The sequence below is a fragment of the Chrysochloris asiatica genome, unplaced genomic scaffold, assembly GCF_000296735.1.
Source record: "Chrysochloris asiatica unplaced genomic scaffold, ChrAsi1.0 scaffold00077, whole genome shotgun sequence".
NCBI classification, from domain to species: domain Eukaryota; kingdom Metazoa; phylum Chordata; class Mammalia; order Afrosoricida; family Chrysochloridae; genus Chrysochloris; species Chrysochloris asiatica.
Genome location: NW_006408595.1, coordinates 13,171,511 through 13,192,227, shown reverse-complemented (window position 1 = coordinate 13,192,227; position 20,717 = coordinate 13,171,511). Strand labels below are relative to the sequence as shown.

Here is a 20,717-nt window from a genome sequence, read left to right as displayed (position 1 = left end):
CAGAGTTGGTTCCAACTCATGTTGTTATGTGCCATGGAGTTGGTTCCGACTCTTAGCGACCCTGTACAGGGTTTCCGAGGCTGTAAATTTTTACGGGAGCAGAAAGCCTCAGCTTTCTTCGGCAGAACAACTGGTAGTTTCAAACTGCTGGCTGTGAGATTAGCAGCCTGATTTGTAACCACTACGCTACCAGAGTCACACCATTACAGCCAAGAAAATCCTATTGGACCATTCTACTCTGTCATATGGAGTACTATGAATTGAAACTGATTTGATAGCACCCAATAACAACAACACATACATACTGTATATATAAATAGATAGATAGGTAGATAAGCTATGATATATAAATCGTCTTTTTACTAACAGTGTATGAATTGTCAGAATGTAAATGACCTGCCCAAAGTTACATTCATTTAGTTAGCTGCATGCTGTTGCCATTAGGTGCAGTTGAATTGTTTCCCACTCACAGCTGTAAATCTTTGCAGGAGCAGAAAGCCTCATCTTTCTCCCTCAGAACAGCTAGCAGTTTGAGCTGCTGACATTCTGGGTAGCAGTCCAGTGCTTATCTACAGAGCCATCGCCCCTTAGCACAGCCTAAGCTATATCCCAATTCTTTTGAATCATAGCCCTAGCTCAACTAGGGAGAAAATGAAAACCTCTAAGACTGTTGCAGACCGTGTAAGACTAGTCAGAGGTTCGAGGCCCTCTAGGGCTGAGTGTAACAAATGAGGCCACTGGCAGTTAATGGAAAATTGCTTTCATCTTAATATTCAGGTATATATATTAAATTAATACACTGGAGCCTTTGAAAATCCACAGATAAATGTGATATTTTCCTAAAGTGGAGACTAAAGGTTGCAAGGTTAAACCTTTCTCCAAAGGATTAACTAAAAATATCTTAGCTACTTCTTGGTTCTTTGTTCTATAGACAAAGAACCCATCCTCCCTAATCCCTTTTCCAGGTGCAGCCCATTCACCTGGGCGTCTCCTGCAGAACTCTCAACTTCCCCCAACTGACCTCAGGGGCTATAGATATGTTAATTGGGCCTGAGAATCCAAGTTGCTGGCCTGGGATTCGAACCAGTGAAGTACAATGTAAAGTTACCTGATTGTCTGGAAAATTACTGATGTTAGCTGTATCCTGTTTTAGTCCCTCCCAGCTTGGTGTGAAACGCCTCCCCTAAATAAAGCAGAGGCCCGGGCCTCCCCAGGTGTGCATTACTGGTTGGCAGGCATGGAGTAAAGATTGCGGTGCATTACTGGTTGGAAGGCATGGAGTAAAGATTGCGGTGCATTACGGGTTGGAAGGCATCCATTAAAGATTGCAGGGCAGTGAGTCGCTGCCTGCAGAGGCCATGATGCCTGTAGTCCCAAGCCTGCCCACCAGTGATGTATCCACCCTGGCTTTGGGGTGCCTCATTGTCTCCCTTCTTCTGTTTCTCTGTGTATTCTTTCGCTATCCCTATCGCCGCTGGATCTCCCCTCCTCGTGAACCAAAAACTCATGACAACTATGTCGGGGCCAGACCCCGGCATAAGACATTTCATTCTTCACCCATCAGATCAAAAGAAAGGTACAAGGGCAAAAGGTAATAGCCATTTAAAAAAATAAACAAATAAGTATTTTGTGAACTGGGTGAAGGTTTACAGAACAGATCATCAGTTTTACATTCAATGAATCATACACACTTTATTTCATCTCATTGACTGAAATCCCTTCAATGTAACATCACTCATCCCACTTCCTCCCTGGGTTTCTCTTTCCATTCCTTCTTTCCCAACCCTTCCGAACTTTATCTTTTGGTAATGTTGTTCTTCTGATCTCAAAGAGTTGACCATTTTATAATGTGCATACCTAACTAGTGTTGTTGTTCTCTCTGTAGACCTATCACTTGGCTGAAAATTTAGCTACATGGGTGAGTTTAGTTCCAGACTTGAAGGGTGGCCAAGGGCAGTTTTAGGATTCCACCAGTCTCTATGATACCAGTAAACCTGGCCTTTTTTATGATTTTGAGTTTTGTTCCACATTTTCTTCTCCTTTATCCAGAACCTTACTGATGCTCTTTCAAAGCAGTTGATATTGGTAGCCAGGGACCATCTAGTTCTTCTGGTCTCAGGGTCATGAGACTGATGTTCCCGTGGTCTATTAGTTCACTAATTGTTTCTATGTGTCTTTGGTTTTCATCATTCTTTGCTCCTTCAGACGGGGAGAGAACAATAGTTGTACCTTAGATCACTATGCACAAAGTTTTTTTTTAGTTTGTGCATAGTGATCTAAAGTAACGACAACTTCAACTGTTAGTTACCAAAGTCAGATGCAGAAGATTGCCTTTGTGAACTATGTAATTCCAATGGACTATAGTGCCCCCCTATGGTCTGAGGCTCATTCCCTGAAGGTTTTTGGCTATGTTTAAAAAGTTCTCATGACTTTGTTCTCTTTATGCCACATCATATCCATAGATATATTGGCAGCAAACATACCCATATACAAATATCCTCTGTGCTCTGACTGCAAGGTTGGTTCGAACCTCAAGGAGAGTGGTTCAGATTCACAGCTACTCCTTGGAAACTCTATACGGGTCGCTGTGAGTCAGAACCAACTTGATGGCACTTAACAACAACAGACTTATAAATATTTGTGGGCAACAGCCATTTTGAATATCATAATTAACAACTTGATTGATAGCACAAGATTTTTATCTGATTAGCTTGAAAACTCAAATATCGAAACTGATAGTACTTATTGTAAATTGTAGTATTTTTGACTGTTTTTTATTTCCAGTTTTGGGAAAAGAACAAAAAAGTCACTGTTGAGTTATATGTGATATGATAGTAAAAAGAAAATTAATTTGGAAACAGTTGAGCTTGTTGATTATGTGAACTTGGACAAGATGGGCTTCAGAGAGGGTCTTTGGGCTGTCTCAGTGCCTTAATTTTCATTCCACTTCTGGTTCATGTAGAGTCCCTGAAGAACCTCCTTTTTGTTGAAGTAACCAGAGCGAGTCTTATTGCTTGTCACAGAACTCACCTGAATGTTCACACTCACAAAGGTGGTGAAAAACAGAGAAAGAATGAGAAGCATCTCCATGTATAAAAGTCATAGTCCTATCTTTCTCTTTACTGTGAGAACCTATATACAAAAAAAGAATCCTCTTAGACTTGTTTTAGCCTAAGGAGTTCGTGTAACATTTAACAATAAGTTTATTTGCAAAAGCATCCACTCAGGAAATAATTTCTTTGGATCCAATTCTGTTAGATACTTTCAATCTTGTTTATCATAAGAAACATTTTTTATTGTTGCAAAAAATACATATTACATTTGTCAATTCAGCAATTGTTAGGTGTACAATTTAGTGATATCAATTACATTCAATTATGTTGGTTAGCTGTCACCCATAATCATTGCTGAATTTTTCAGTCCATAAACAAAAAGGAGTCCTGGTATGGTGCTGTAGGATAAACACTGGACTGCGAACCTTAAGGTTGACCATTCAAATCCACCAACTCCTTGGAAACCATAAGCAGTGTTACTATGAGCCGGAACCAACTCAAGGCACTTAACAGCAATGGTAACTATCAACAAAACCTCATAGCTTCCCAAACAATGGCTCACCTATACAACCCCTCCCACCTCTGGAAACCATTAATTTGCTGTTTCTACATATGCTGAGCAAATAATCTGAGAAGCTGGTTAAATGAAGAAGAACATGGCATCAGGAGTGGAGGAAGAATCAATAATGACCTTGCTTGCTGAAAGCTAAGAGGATTTAAAATATTTAACTGGTGATCAAATACTGCAACCTTCATTATGGATTACATCCAGTGTAAAGAAAACAAAAATCCCAACAACTAGACCAATACATAATATCATGATAAATAAAGAAAAGATGGAAGTTGTCAAAGACTTCTTTTTGCTTAGACCCACAGTGAACATTCATGGAAGTAACAATCAAGAAATCAAAGGATCTATTGCATTAGGCAAATCTGCTGCAAAGATCTCTTTAAAGTGCTAAAGAACAAAGAAATCATTTAGAGGACTAAATTATACCTGCCCTAAGCCATGGTATTTTAAATTGCCTCATATACATGTTAAAGTTGGACAATGAAGAAAGGAGACAATTGAATTGTGGTTTTGAAAAGAATATTAAGAGTAGCATGTAATGTCAGAAGAAGCACAAAAAAATCTGCCTAAGGAAGCAAAAGTACAGCCAGAATGCTTCTTAATAGTCATTATGGTGAGACTTCGTCTCTCATATTTTGTGTATGTTACCAGGAAGGACAAGTTCCTGGAGAAGGACATGATGCTTGGTAAAAGTGGATGGACAGTCAGTAAAAAAGAGATAGATTGAAACAGAGGCAGCAGCAATGGAATTAAACATAACAACAATTTTGAGAGGATGGTGCAGGACTGAGCAATGTTTGCTCTTTTGTGTACAGGGCTGCTATGAATAATAACTAACTCAATGGCACCTAAAAACAACAACAAACGTTTTTCATATAAATGAGATCATACAGTATTTGTCTTTTTGTGAATGGCTTTTTCATTCAACATGTTTTCAAGGTTCATCCATGTTGTAGCATATTCCAAAATTTCATTTATGAGAAGTGTTTAAAATTTTCAACAGTCAAATTGTTATGCCCATTCTTTCCTATGCTGCATCAGAGCAAGTGTATTTGCACTATTTCCTGTTTGCTCACATAGTCCCCAAGGACGCTTTGCTGATAGGCAGCGAGTTGGAAATCAACACATCTACCAGCACAACATTGTATACCATGTAGATTATCTTTTTGAAAACTGTAAAGTCCAACAGATCTGCCACAAGGAGTTAGATAACATTGATGTTTAATAGCTAGGGGTGGTGAGAACCACTAATATTTCATGAACAGTACAGAATCATTCATCTTTACCCTAAGGCAGATCTTGAGCTGAAAAATATAGTGCCTTAATATTTCTTCTTTTCCACCCTCTCCTTTTGCAAATAAGAGATTTTGAGCATAGTGGTTACGAATAGGGCTGGGAACCTCAAGGTTAGCAGTTCGAAACTACCAGCTGTTCCGTGGGAGAAAGATGAGGCTTTCTGCTCCAGTAAAGATTTACAGCCTCAGAAACCCTATACAGGGTCGCTATGAGTTGGAACCTACTCCACGGCACATAACAACAACAACAACAATCATAGGTAGAAATTATGACTTTAAAAAATACATTATAAGAGACTTGGTAAGTCACACCTAGAAAATGGAAGGAGAAGGTTCGTTTAGTCCCTAGGAAATGACCACTAATTAATTAATGACTTTAAAGTGGTGTAGAAACACTAACTCTGAAGTCCTGCCAATGCTGATTTCTCATTAAAATATATTTCAAAACATATCCTATTGTTGTTTGGGTGCTAATGTATCCATCTTTATCCATATTCAAAACATGCTCACAAAGGCATCCCTCATGCAGCTGAAACAATTGCTGCAAAAATGCACCAGTTGTCGGTTTGCCTAAATGGAGCACAATTATCTCCAAGTTGCAAAGCCTTTTTATCTGTTCTGTCACTGAAGGAACTCTTGCTGTGTATGTGACCTGAATACATAAAACCTGCTGGAAAATTCCGTAAATGCAGAGTCGCCTAAGCACCCAACTGCTGTCTTTTTTCCCCCTTTAATTAAACACAAGGGATCACTGGAGAATAGCTCCCAAACCACTGGGTCTCTATAGAATTCTTTCTCATTTTCTTCTATCCATACTAATTCTTAAACGACTTCTATTCAAATCGCAATGCTTCAGCCCTGAGGAATGTAAATACTGAGGTAATTATGAAGACATCTTTTCCAGTGTCACACATTTAATGATTAGCTTAAAGTCAAATGTTAATGCCACAAAATAGGAAAGTAAAACATAGTTAATGTATTTTGCACATAGTTAATAGGCTAAAATAGTGCAAGTAATCTTACACTGCAAGGAAATTTGAATGTAGAGAGTCTCTGTGTGTTTTCATCATTTGAACATTATGGAAGAGTAGATATATTTCATTTGAATTAGCTTCCCAGCAGGACTTTAGAGACAAAGGGAATGAAGCAAAAGAGAAAGAAGGAAATGTGTGGAGATGGACAAAATGTCTGTGTTCAATTGGACATGGGTGTGGAGGCACAGTCCTTGACCCAAAGCTGCCAAGAGCTCATTGACAGCTGGGCATATTTTATTATGGTGGCATTAGTCATGTGATCTCTCCATCTCGAGTCCTTCACTGATTTCCATTCTTAAAAGTTCTTCTTCTTTCTCCTCAACTATATACTTTCCTTCCTGCCAATTTCAACAAACATTGACAGTTGTTAGCAGCCTTACACATGACAGAGTAAAATGTTGCCTGGTCCTGCCCCATCCTCATGATGATTGGTATGTGTGAACATTGTGGGGGCTATTGTGTCAGTCCATCTCTTTGGAGGCTTCCTTTGTGTTCTCTTACCCACCGCTTTATCCAACATGATGTCCATTTCTAGTGATTTCTTTTTCCTGATGACATGAACTCTTACCATCCACACCATCTAAAGTTTAGTAATGTCCCAAATTACATCCTAATTTCTGCTTCTTACCCATTGTTGTTGTTAGTGACACTGAGTCAATTCAGACTCAACCGACCTTGTGATTATCAGTACAAAGCTTATCCTATAGCAACACACACTGTTGTTGTTGTTATGTGCTGTGGAGTCGGTTCCGACTCATAGCGACCCTGTACAGGGTTTCTGAGGCTGTAAATCTTTAAGAGAGCAGAAGGCCTCATCTTTCTCCCGAGGAACAGCTGGCAGTTTCAAACTGCTGACCTTGTAGTTCACAGCCCGATTCATAACCACTACGTTACCAGAGCTCCTTATAGCACTACCCAGTAAGGAGCTATAATCTGCAGGGATTTTATACAATCATTGAACAAAATATTTGAAAAAAAAACCCTTAAAGTTTCTAACTATAGATGTCAATTCCAAGAATGCTTGCTAACATTGATACGATCTTGCAATTTTATATGATCTAGGGAGTCCTGGTATGGCGCTGTGGGCTAATGCATCAGATTGCAAAGCGATCTGAACTGCAAGGTTTGTGGTTCAAGCTTACCAGCTGATCCTTGGAAACCCTATACAGGGTCACTGTGGGTCAGAATTAACTCGACACACTTAACAACAACAACAAGTGTCTACTAACATTTATTGCTAATGTTTATAGCTTATGTAATACATGCAAGGAATCATTAATGTTTCTTTCCCAGAGCTAGCCTGCTCACCCTTACAGAAAACAGGCTGCCTTTCACCTGTACTCAAGTTTCCAGTAACTCTGCCCTTGGCAACAGATGGTCCACTCCACCATACAGGGCTCAACATCTCTGAGAACTTCCCTGTGGACTCCTGCCCATGTAACTAATAACGTTTTCTTCCTAAAGAAAGAAGTTACTGGGAAGTGAACTAAAAGTTGTTGTTGTTAAGTCCATCGAGTCAATTCTGACCCATAGCAACCCTGTACAGGGTTTCTGAGGAGCAGCTGGTGAGCTTGAACTGCCAACCTTGCAGTTCAAACGGCTTTGCAGTCTGGCGCATTAACTCACAGTGCCACGGCATAAAATTACAACAAGGTGTGCTATTCAGATGAATTGAATATATAATGGCACCAGACTGAAAGCCAGTCATATCCACTTCACAACATTCTTTTAGCTGGTACATTGTAATATGCTCCTTCATTTCAGATAAGCATGAGCTGAGTATGTTCAACTTTGCTTTGCAGAACTCCCTAAGGCAATCACCTTCTTTTTAAAAGTAATATTTTTCCTTAATTGTATTAATATACTAATTCATCAAGTTATAATTCAATCTGCATACTAATACTGGGTCTCCAATAAGTAGATATCAAGATAGGATTAAACGTGTAGGGAATTTATTAGGGGAGGGAGTCAGAGAAAGCTTGGCAAGCCAATGGATCATGATGCAAACCCTATCCAGAGCAAAGGAGAGAGGGAGAAAAGGAAGGGTAGAAGGACCCTAGATTACCAGGTGGCATGACTTGTAGCAATCTTACATACAACAGAATGAAGCACTGCCTGGTCCTGTGCCAGCCTCACAATTGTTGCTATGTTTGAGTCCATTACTGCTGCCACAGTGCCAATCCATATCATTGGAGGTTTTCCACTTTTTCTCCAGCCCTCCACTTTACCAGGGACTGTTCCCTCCTGCCTGATTATATGTCTGAAGTATGAGAGACAAGGTCTGGCCATCCTGACTTCCAAGGAGCATTCTGGCTGTACTTCTTCCAACACAGATTGACTTGTTCTTTTGGCAGTCCATGCTATCTGAGGAAGATCATTTAATCAGGGAGGGGATTCAGGAAAAATTTGACGTAGTAGAGTCCCCAGTCTCCCAGAACCGAGTCCATTTTAGTATTTCCTGCTGTGCCCATTTATAGCCTAGGAACAGCCTATGGGGAGCTTGGCTTCAATGATAATGCATTGATGGATTTCAGAGCACAGAACCTGGGGCACTTGATCAACTAGGCTCCCAATAGTTGGAGATCTTCTCATGGCTTCCATGCCACAGTTGGAGAGCCATGTTTTCTTTATAGTGACTAACTGTATCTTGGTAATGTGTTGATTTAAAATTTAACTGCTAGAGGCAATTTTACTTCTCAGTTCTTGGAATATACCTCACTGTGGCAAGATTTCCAAGTGTTAATAATATCTGTCTTGTTTCAGTCTATGTATCTATTACATCTGCATGTATGTATGTGTGTATGTAAGAATATATATAGAGCTTTGGTAGTGTGGTGATTATGAATTGGGCTGTGAACCTCAAGGTCAGCAGTTCAAAACTACCAGCTGTTCCAAGGGAGAAAGATGAGATTTTCTGCTCCTGTGAAAATTTACAGCCTTGGAAACCCTATACAGGGTTGCTATGAGTCAGAACGGACTCCACAGCACATAACAACAACAACAACAACAACAAACATATATATATCTGGAGTCCTGATATGGTGCTGTGGGTTAATGTGCCAGACTGCAAAGCCATTTGAACTGCAAGGTCAGTGGTTCAAACTCACCATCTACCTCTCAGAAACCTTATACAGGGTCGCTATGAGTCAGAACCGACTCAATGGCATGTCACAATAACAATATATATGTGTGTGTGTGTATTATTGTTGCTGTGAAGTGCCACCGAGTTGGTTCCGACTCACAGCAGGCCTGCATAGGGTTTCCGAGGGGTAGCTGGTGGGTTTGAACTATGACCTTGCAGTTCAAATCGACCTTGTGGTATAGTGTTTATCCTACAGTGCCATATATGTTGCTGTTGTTCTGACTCACAGTGACCCTGTATAGGATTTCCAAGGAGTGGTATATATATATATATTGTTGTTGTTGTCAGGTGCCACAGAGTCGGAACTGACTTATAGCGACCCCTGCACAGCAGAACAAAACAATGTCTGATCCTGGGCCAACCTCACTACCGCTGCCATACTTGACGCCATCAATGATGCCACCTGGCTGATATATATATACCTTCAAATCTCATACTTTGGACGTATTGTCAGGAGGGACCAGTCACTGGAGAAGGCCATCATGTTTGGTAAAGTGGAGGGTCAGAGAAAAAGAGGAAGACTCCCAACAAGATAGATTGGCCAAGTGGCAGCATTGATGGACTCAAGCGTGGCAACAGTAGTGAGGTTAGCCCAGATTTGGGCAGTGTTTCGTTCTGCTATGCATAAGGTCACTATGGGTCGGTACCGACTTGATGGCACCTAACAACAACAACATATATATATATATATATGTATATATAGTGGTTGGTGGTGGTTATGTGCCATGGAGTCGGACTTACATAAGGTTTCTGAGGCTGTAAATCTTTATGGGAGCAGAAAGTTTCATCTTTCTCCTGTGTAATAGCTGGTAGTTTTGACCTGCTGACCTTGAGGATAGCAGCCCGACTTGTAGCCACTACACTACCATATATATATGTTGTTGTTAGGTGCCATTGGTACCGACTCAAAGTGACCTTATGCACAGTAGAACAAAACACTGCCCGATCCTGGGCCAATCACACCACCATTTCCACGCTTGAGTCCATCCATGCTGCCACTTGGCCAATCCATCTCGTTGGGGGTTTGACCCTCCACCTTACCAAACATGATATCCTTCTCCAGTGACTGGTTCCTCCTGGCAATATGTCCAAAGTATAATAGACAAAGTTTGGCCATCTTGGCCTCCAAGGAGCACTCTGACTACACTTATTCCAACACACAACTATTGGTTCTTTTGGCAGCCCATGGCACTTTCAATGTTCTTCTCCACAACCATAACTCAAAAGCATCAATTCTTCTACAGTCTTCCTTATTCAGTGTTCAGCTTTCACATGCATATGCGGTTATTGAAAATACCATGGCTTGGGTCAGGCTCACCTTTAGTCTATATATACATATATGTATATATATATATATGTCAATCACTCAAAGTACAACTGGGGAAGAGCTGTCTCCTCAAAGTAGAGTTTACTGTGATGACACAAATGGAGTAAAGTCCTCAGACCTTCTTTTGCTGATGGGGCACAACACAAAATGAACAGAAATGGCTGTAAACATCCATTAATAATTAGAACATTGAATGTACGAAGTATGAATCTAGGAAAATTACAAATTAACTAGAACACATAGACATTGATCTCCTAGACATTAGGAGATCAAATGGACTGGTGAGTTGAATTGGGCTGGTATTGGACATTTTGAGTCTGACAATCACATGGTTTACTATGCCTGGAATGACAAATTGAAGAGGAATTTCATCACATTCATCATCAAAAAGAATATATCAAGATTTGTCTTCAAGTACAATGCTGTCTGTGATAAGATAATATCCATACATATACAAGGAAGGCAAGTTAATACTACTATTGTTCAAATTTATGCAACAACCACTAAAGCCAGTGATGATGAAATAGAAGAATTCTACCAATGTCTACAGTCTGAAACTGATCAAACATACAACTAAGATAGATGTATTGAAAATTACTGGCAATTGGAATACAAAGGTTGGAAACAAAGAGGAAGGATCAGTATTTGGAAAACATGGCCTTGGTGATAGACATGATGCTAGAGCGCACATGATAGAATTTTGCAAGACCAATGACTTTTTCACTGCAAATACCTTTAAAACAACATAAAAGATGACTATGCACATGAACCTCACCAGATGAAATACAGAGAAATCAAATTGACTACATATGTGAAAAGAGACAGTGAAAAAGCTCCATATCATCAACTGAAACAAAGCCAGAGACAGACTGTGGAACAGACGATTAATTGCTAATATGCAAGTTCAGACTGAAGCTGACGAAAATTAAAACAAGTCCATGAGAACTAAAATATGACCTTGAGTGTAGCCATTCTGAATTTAGAGATCATCTGCAAAGTATATTTGATGTCAGAAGAGACTCTACATTTTGTTCTTCAGTGTAGAGATGCTAAAGCAAATGGAAGAAGTGAGGAGGTACAAGAGCTGAACAGAAAATTTCAAAGTTCGGCTCAAGAAGACAAAGTCAAATATTATAATGAAATGTACAATGTCCTGGAGTTTAGAAAACCAGAAGAGAAGAACATGCTCAGCATTTCTCAAGTTGAGGGAAGTGAAGAAAAAAATGCAAGCCTTGACTTGTGGTATTGAAGGATTCAATTGGCAAAATATCGAATGATGCAGAAAGCATCAAAAGAAGATAGAAAGAATATACAGAGTTACTGTACCAAAAAGAAATGGTCAATATTCAACTATTTCAAGAGGTAGCATATGATCATGAGCCAATGATCCTGAAGGAAGAAGTTCAAGGTGCATTGAAGGCATTGGCAAAGAACAAGGCACTGGGAATTGATGGAATACACACTGAAATCTTTCAATAAACTAATGTGGCACAGGAGGCACTCACTCATCTCTGCCAAGAAATTTGGAAGACAACTAACAGGCCAACTGACTGGAAGAAATCTATATTTGTGCCAATTCCAAAAGCAGGTGACCCGATAGAATGCAGAAATCATCACACATTATCATTGATATCCCTTGCAAGTTTTACTAAAGACAGTACAAAAGCAGCTGCAACCATACATTGACATAGAATTTCCAGAGGTTCAAGTCAGATTCAGAAGAGGACATGAATGAAGCATATCAATGCTGATGTCCGATGGATCTTGGCTGAAAGCAGAGAATACCAGAAAGATGTTTACCTGTGCTTTATTGACTACTCAAAGGCTTTTGATTGTGTGGATCATGACAAGCTATGGACAACATTGCAAAGAATGAGTATTCTGAAACACTTCATTGTGTTCATGAGGTACCTGTATATAGATCAAGAGGAACTTGTTTAAACAGAACAAGGGAACACCGGATGGTGTAAAATTAGGAAAGGTGTGCGCCAGGGTTGTAGCCTTTCACCATACATATTCAGTCTGTATACTGAGTAAATAATCCGAGAAGTTGAATTATATGAAGGAAAACGTGGCATCAGGATTGGAGGAAGATTTATTAACAATCTGCGATATGCAGATGATACAACCTTGCTTGCTGAAAATGAAGAGGACTTAAAATATTTACTGATGAAGATCAAAGACCACATAACCTTTGGTATGGGCTACATCTCAACGTGGAAAAAACAAAAATCCTCACCACTGGACCAATAAAAAACATTCTTATCAATGGAGAAAAGATTGAAGTTGTCTAAGACTTCCTTTAGCTCAAAGCAACCATCAACATGGAAGCAACAGTTCAAGAAATCAAATGACATATTGTATTACACAGATCTGCTGCACAAGACCTTTTTAAAACATTTAAGAGCAAAGAAGTCAGTTTGAGGATTAAGATGTGCCTGACCCAAGCCATGGGATTTTCAATAGCCTCATATGCTTGTGAAAGTTGAATAGTGAATAAGGGAGATAGTAGAAGAACTGATGCATTTGATTTATGGTGTTGGAAGAGAATATTGAAAGTACCATTGACTGCCAAATGAATAAACCAATCTGTGTTGAAGAAGTGCAGCCAAAATGCTCCTTGGAAGCCAGGATAGTCATACTTGTCTCTTGTACTTCAGCAGACTTATTATGAGGAGAGAACCGTCCCTAGGAAAGGATATCGTGTTTGGTAGAGTGGGAGGTTGGTGCAGGACCGGGCAGTGTTTCGTTCTGTTGTGCATACGGTCACTATGAATCAGTACCCACTTGACGGCACCTAATAACAATTATATATACATATATAGAGTCCTGGTGTGGCACTGTAGGATCAGTACTTGTTTAAGCCCACCAACTGCTCCTCAGAAACCCTACACTGGGTCTCTATCAGTTGGAACTGACTCAATGGCACATAACATATATATATACATATATGTTATCATGTTTGGTAGATCACATCATCACATCAATATATATCACATTAATATATATATTGATGTGATGCTGTCAGTTAATGCATTGGACTGCAAGGTTGCTTTAATCCACAAAGTCAGTGGTTCAAGCTCACCAGCTGCTTCTTGGAAATGCTATACAGAGTTGCTATGAGTTGGAAACAATTTGATGGCACTTAACAAAACAACAAGGAGCTCTGGTAGCGTAGTGGTTATGAATCAGGCTGCTAACCTCAGGGTCAGCAGTTCGAGATGACCAGCTGTTCCGTGGGAGAAGCATGAGGCTGTCTGTTCCCGTAAAGATATACAACCTGGGAAACCCTGTACAGGGTCGCTATGAGTCGAAACTCACTCCACGGCACTTAGCAACAACAACAACAACAAATATATACATATATATGTTGTTGTTGTGCTGTCGAGTCAGTTCTTACCCATAGCGACCCTGTATAGGGTTTTCAAGGAGTGACTGGTGAGCTTGAAATACTGACCTCGTGGTTCAAAATGACTTTGCAGTCCAGGGCATTAACTCATAGTGCTACATCAAGACTCTATCTCTGTATACATGTATATGTGTATGCATATACATTTCTAAAAGATTCATGCTCAATTTTAAAAAAGAGAGAGGAAATCCATGGAAGTTAAACACTTTCTGAGATGTTACGTCTCTCAAATATGTAGTGAAATGGCTCCTGTTCAAATTCATGTATTGTATCAGTTAGACATTACACAAATGCACATTCATAATGACATCTCAAGATGAACAAATCATACCAGGCAGCATAGATCACATTTAATGAAACACCTAGTTGGATCTTAAGAATGTTACCACTCTTTAATGAGAGCAGATGGTGTGCTCAGAAACAGTTATTTCCGCAGCTCGCAGTACTGAGCACAGGTGAAACAAACAGCAATGCATATAATTTTTACAACACCATTCAAATAGTGATGTGAAAAATCTGCTGAGCATGGCTCCTTCTGCCTTGTGAGAACACGTGCACACATGCTGATTCAGCAAGAACCAATGGAGTTCCACTGGGAATGGTTCTTCAAATGAATACAAAGCACCCAAGAGGCAAGAGAAGAGGGGAGAAACAGCAGTTGCAGAAGAAGAACCTTGGTTTATTTTCTGGTCTATTGTTGAGCCTTAGATAAATTGCTTAATTAATTCTTCTTGATGCATTCCTCTTTTGTTTAGACTGCGTTTTCCCTCCCTAACAACAGTTTGGTCTAGCCTAGACCACATAAAAACATTTGATCTAGATATTCCCTTTATGAAATTAGTATGAAGATACCATTTTAATGGCTAGAATTTCTCTGTGTTTTTCTTTTAGAATATGTTTGAAATATATATATATGTTTTTAATAATCTGATTTAAAACACAGAATTCTGACCTGAGAAGAAACAAAAACATTTTGAGTCTCTATTTATTATTGTTGTTCTAGAAAATGCTCATGCATCAAGTGTACCTTATGTTCATGAATAATACAGTAATGCTAGAATAATAGGAGCCCAAAGAGTTGGAAATGTCAAGTAATCAGATTTTTGTCTTTCACAGTTGATGTTCTCATTTTATGGAAAAATAATCACAAGTGAACAATCATAGCAGCATCTAAGGAGATTGTGATATCCTTCAACATCTTCAGTTCTTTCTAGTGAGAACTGTGGTATTGCAGAGTAATGTTGTTGTTAAGTGTCATCTAATTGGTTCAATTCATAGTAACCTGTCTAGGCTTTCTGAGAGCAGTTGGTGGGTTTGAACTGTGACCTTGCAGTTGCCAGTCCAGTGCTTATCCTGCAGAAACACACTAGTGCCTATATAATATACTATATTATATTCAAAATCCTCTACTTACTAAAGCAAGAAAATAAAATAACATGTTTCTTAAAAATTTTCAACAAGAGGAGAAACATAAAAGATTTTGAAATTTAGAGAGTCAGCTCTTTGCAAGCCAGAAAGTTATCAAGGATTTCATTTTGTTTGGATCCACAATCAACATTCACAGAAGCAGCAGTCAAGAAATCAAATGACTTATTGGGCGAATCTGTTGCTAAAGACCTTTTTTTAAGCATTTAAGAGCAAAAATGTCACTTTGAGGACTAAAGTGTACCTGACCCAAGCCATGGTATTTTTAATTGCCTCATATGCATATGAAACCTGGACAATGAATAAAGTAGAACAGAGAAGAATTGATGCATTTGACTTATGGTGTTGGTGAAGAATATTGAAAGTACCATTCAGTGCCAGAAAAATAACAAATCTGTGTGGAAGAAGTACAGCCAGAGTGTTCCCAAGGAGTGAGAATGGTGAGACTTTGTCTCACATACTTTGGACATATTACCAAAAGGGATCATCCCTGGAGAAGGACATCCTGCTTGGTAAAGTAGAGAGTCAACGAAAAAGAAGAAGACTCTCAGTGAGATGGATTGACACAGTGGCTACAACCATGGGCTCAAGCATAACAGTGATGTGAAAATGGTACAGGACCAGACAGTGTTCTGTTTTGCTGCCCAGAGGGTTGCTATGAGTTGGGACCAACTCGATGGCACCTAACAACAGCAAGCCAGAAAGTTGAAGACCCAGATTACCTCTTCCCAACATATGTGGGAAATATATGCCCTTGCACAAATAGGCCTAGGACAATTCCTTGCATATTACTCAGAGCAGAAGGACGGAAACAGTATCTGTTGGTAATCCTCCCAAGAGTAGGAATAATTTCTTCTTTTAAAAGTCTATAAAAACACATAATAGTTACTAGTTTGTTACAAAATAAATAAGGCTGTAGCATCCATGAGCCTCGAGTCAGGTTCTAGGAGGCCATAAGAGCACCTGCCTTCCTCCTACATCCACCTTCTCAGTCCCATTCTGAACATAGCTAACGAGGGAAATCATTCCAAACTCCACAGTTCATTTGAAGGGGTAAGGATTGCAGAAAGAACTAGCAGGAAAAAAGGATGACCTCAGCATTCCCCTAATTCCTAAGACAAGAAGACCCAGAGCAAAAGAAAAACTACAGTTTGAAGCCACATCTCCCTCCATGTTGCTTGCACACACACTGTTCCCTTGCACTGTATACTGCACCATTGTGGGGTTTTTTTTGTTTTTTTTCTTACTGCTGCACTTCAAGTCATTAGAACTAACATTTGATTTTGCACCTATAGAGTGGTTATGAGCTAAAGAGGGCACATTCTGAACAAACCATCTTGAGTCACATAATCCTTCAGGAAATCATCCTCGGAATTTATGATTTATTGAGCAGGTGCTCAATAAATGTTTGCTGGAAACATGAATGCTAGTATGTCACCTACTGACATGAAGTTTAATTCTGCTTCGTCATGAGATGATTTATTCCCTTCAGGTTCTGAATCATTTCCTCTGCATGCTCCAGGGATCCTATGCTGCTAGGAATCACAGCTTTGGAAATTAAACAAAATGATTCTGAACTTTAAAAATTCTGGAAAACTATAGAACCTAGAATTTTTCCATCCTCTATTTTGGGCTTATTTCAATATTATGAATGACTTTCAATTATTCTTCCAGTAGACATCTACAGCTTAAATTCTATGACTCCCTTAAGTGACATTGCTGTAGAGATGAATGTGCAATGTGTATACCAAAATGAATCAGAAATTGAAATTTTACAGTGAGAAAACAATTACCAGGAATTCTAAAAACATGCTCTGTAAAAAGACTGCTTGTTTTTTTAACTTAATGCTCTATATGTAAATTGTTGACTTTAAAATATAGCTACTTACATAGAATTCTTGATTTTTATTTGAATGCTTAATATTTAACAGGGTTGACCTGAATCTAAATCTTCAGGGTTCTGTTCACTATATGCCAAGAACTGTGGTGCAGAACACAAGACTAATGTTTGTAATTGGAGACTGTAATGACCTTTCACCATTCTGCCACATTCATATTTGCCTCATCACCTAAAGTTTGCCTCCTAATTTTTACATATAATCATAGACCACAGAGCCTCCATAGCCACCATGCTCTCTGGAGAAATGTGTCCAAAATTCCACTGCCAGGTATCTAGGGAATAACATTATTGCTAGCGCAAGTGTTATTGGTTGAAAAACCACGTACTATAATATTGTAAAAGGAGCTCTGGTAGCACAGTGATTACGAATCAGGCTGCGAGCTGCAAGGTCAGCATTTCGAAACTACCAGCGGTTCCGCGAGAGAAAGATGAGGTGGTCTACTCCCGTAAAGATTTACAACCTCGAAACCCTGTGTAGGGTCGCTATGAGTCGGAACCGACTCCACGGCACATAACAACAACATAATATTGTAGTACTCTGGTAGTATAGTGGTTATGAATCGGGCTGCTAACCTCAAGGTTGGCAGTTCAAAACTACCAGCGGTTCCATGGGAGAAAGATGAGGCAGTCTGCTCCCATAAAGATTTACAGCCTCGGAAACCCTGTGTAGGGTCACTATGAGTCGGAACCGACTCCACGGTACTTAACAACAACAATAACAACAACTTAATGTAGACTATAGAGAGCAAATAAAAATTGGTGAACAAGACTTTATCTATAGAAAATTATTTTGCAAAATATGAACACACCCAAGACCTGGGGACTCTTGGGCCCAGAGTCAGTGACATAGCCACAGAGGACTGGAGTGGAGAGTGAAGCGTCCAGCTGATAAGAAGAGAGGGCATATGCATAAGAACACCGACACTTGCAGATAATACCCACTTATCCTGGCTTCAGTGACTGGATGATCAGAGCTCAACCAGAACTAAAAAGAAGAGGAAAAAAAAAAAGTATTCTCATATAATTTGATGAAATTGACCTACACCTATGGAAGCAGTAGCTCAAAAGAGGGAACAAGTCCTTACAGCAAGAATCATTTCCACCTCCTCCACACACAGAGTAGACAGGGATGGGCAACTTGAACATTGGCTACCCAAAATGGGGGGCAGGGGGACTACAAAGGCAAGAAGTGACTGGCTTACTAGCTTTCAAGAGGGAACCTAGATCCAGAGGGCCTGGAGGAAGGTAGAATCTCCCGTGAGTAGTATTCAATCTGTCTAGGTAGGGCTGATGCAACGAAATGCAGACGGATCTCTTGTGATACAATACTGAATAATTGTTATCAAGACTGTGAGGGTTGGAAATGTAAAGGTAGATGTTTTATAGCAAGGAGGGGAGTGATTAACTTTTCAGTCTCGAAGCGGAGGTCCCTAGGACCATCAAGGGAGAAGAGCAGAGAGCGGGACCCTATCCAGAGAAGCAGTGATGCCTGAAATGGAGGCAGAGATGATGATGTGGAGCAATGGAGCAGCTGGAGTCTTTAGATCCAGAGAGGGAGAGCGACTGTGTGCTGAAGACCTGGGGGATACAGGTAAAAGATTGCAGGGTATACTCTTTGGTTGGTTGATGATGCATGGAGGGGATTGTAACCATAGAAATGAGACGATATACGATAGAATGAATGTAAAATTAATGTTCTCCCATGTAAACTATCACATAATTCACAAGAAAACATTTAAGGAAAAAAAAAAAATGAACACACCTAAAGGGTTTGTTTAGTAAGGTCATACTTTATTATATTCTTGTTAAGTGCCATCAAGTCATAGTGACCCTGTATAGTGTTTCCAAGGAGCAGTTGGTGAGTTTGAACCGTCGACCTTGTGGTTCTAACCAACCTTGCGGTCTAGTGCAGTATCCCACAGTGTACTTTGTAAGTCAAAACCCTTTGAATGACCAGGTGTGCCTTCTTTTCATACCCCATATAGTCTCTGTGACAAATTGTTATATGCCACTGAGATGGTGCTGACTCATGGGGACCTCCATATGCAAGAGAAGAGAATGTTGCCCAGTTTTGCCCCATCTTCATGGTTGTTGGTATGCATGAGTCCACTGTAGCACCACTTTGTATTTTGAGTGTCCACCAACCTATGGGGTTCATCTTCTAACATTGTATCAAATAATGTCCCACTATGATCCATAGAGTTTTTCACTGGCTAATCTGGAGAAGTTGATCACCAGTTTTTTCTTCCTAGCCTTACTCTGGAAGCTTTGATGAAACTTGTCCATCATGGGTGATCCTACAGGTATTTGAAATATTCATGGCATAGCTTGCAGCAACATAGCAACACACAAGCCACCACAGTATCACAAAGGGATAGATGGATCTATGACAGTACTTTGCACATTTTTTACAGAGGGACTGAGATAGTATCTATTGATGGTCCACACAAAAGCAGCAGTGATTTCTTTTTTTAAATATCTATAAAAATACATTAATACATTGCTACCAGTTCATTGTAAAGTAAATATACATTTTTAAAATAGAAGAAAATTAAAACTTTTATAAGAGTCAACCACAGCAGACATTTTGTCAAATAGTTTTTCAGGCTTATTTGTGCATATAGTTTCCAAAGATGGGAGCATATTGTACCTACTCCATAGAGGTACCAGAAACCTAATCCTTTTTAAAAAAACTTTTATTGTGAATTGAATGAAAGTTTATGGAGCAGATCTAAGTTTTACATTCAACAAATCATATACTTTTTTTCATTACAATGATTATAATCCCCACCATGTACCATCAGTTAACACAGTTAACAGTATTTCTCTCTATTCATTTAGCTCTTTTTTTAAACACTTAGGCATGTATAATAATTTAAATCACTAAAATGCACATTCTGCAAGTCTGCCTCCTGGCTGCCAGCTCTCATTCACTCTAATTCCATGAACTTAAGAGTCCTCAGCTGCTTCCTTACTCCATATCCCCATCTCTGCCTCCATCTCTGGTGTTGCTGCTTCTCTGGATAAGGTCCTGCATTCTGCTTGTGCTCTTCTCCCTTGATGTTCCTAGGGTCCTCTGTTTCTGGACTGTAAGATTAACTACTCCTCCATTTTTGTTACAAAATTTCTACATTTACAATTGCGACAGTCACAGTTAGTCATGATAATAATTACTCACTATTGAATCATAAGAATTTTATCCTCACCTCTTTTCACCAGACCCATCTAGATAAGCTGAAAACTATTAAGTGGGGACACTGTTTTCCCCTGCACACTTTATAGCTATACGCCCTCTTGAAAACTTCATGCCTCTATTGTCCCCTCATTTTAGGTAGCCAATGTCTAAGTTGCCTGTCCCTATCTCTCCTATATAGAGGGGATAGCATTGATACTTGATGTGATGAAGACTCCTTCTCTCTCTATTGGTATTTTGAGCTACTACATCCATGAGTATAGGTCAGGTTCATCAAATTGTAGCAATTTACCCTAGTTTATAAAAATACATATATATATATATGTATTTTTATAAACTAGGGTAAATATATATATATGGAGCTCTGG

General features: G+C 39.4%; 1 pseudogene; it reads left to right on the top strand.

Moving 5' to 3' along the window:
• Positions 1 to 1,515: 1,515 nt before the first annotated feature.
• Positions 1,516 to 20,717, top strand: part of LOC102812408 — a 107,174-nt pseudogene continuing 87,972 nt past the window's right edge.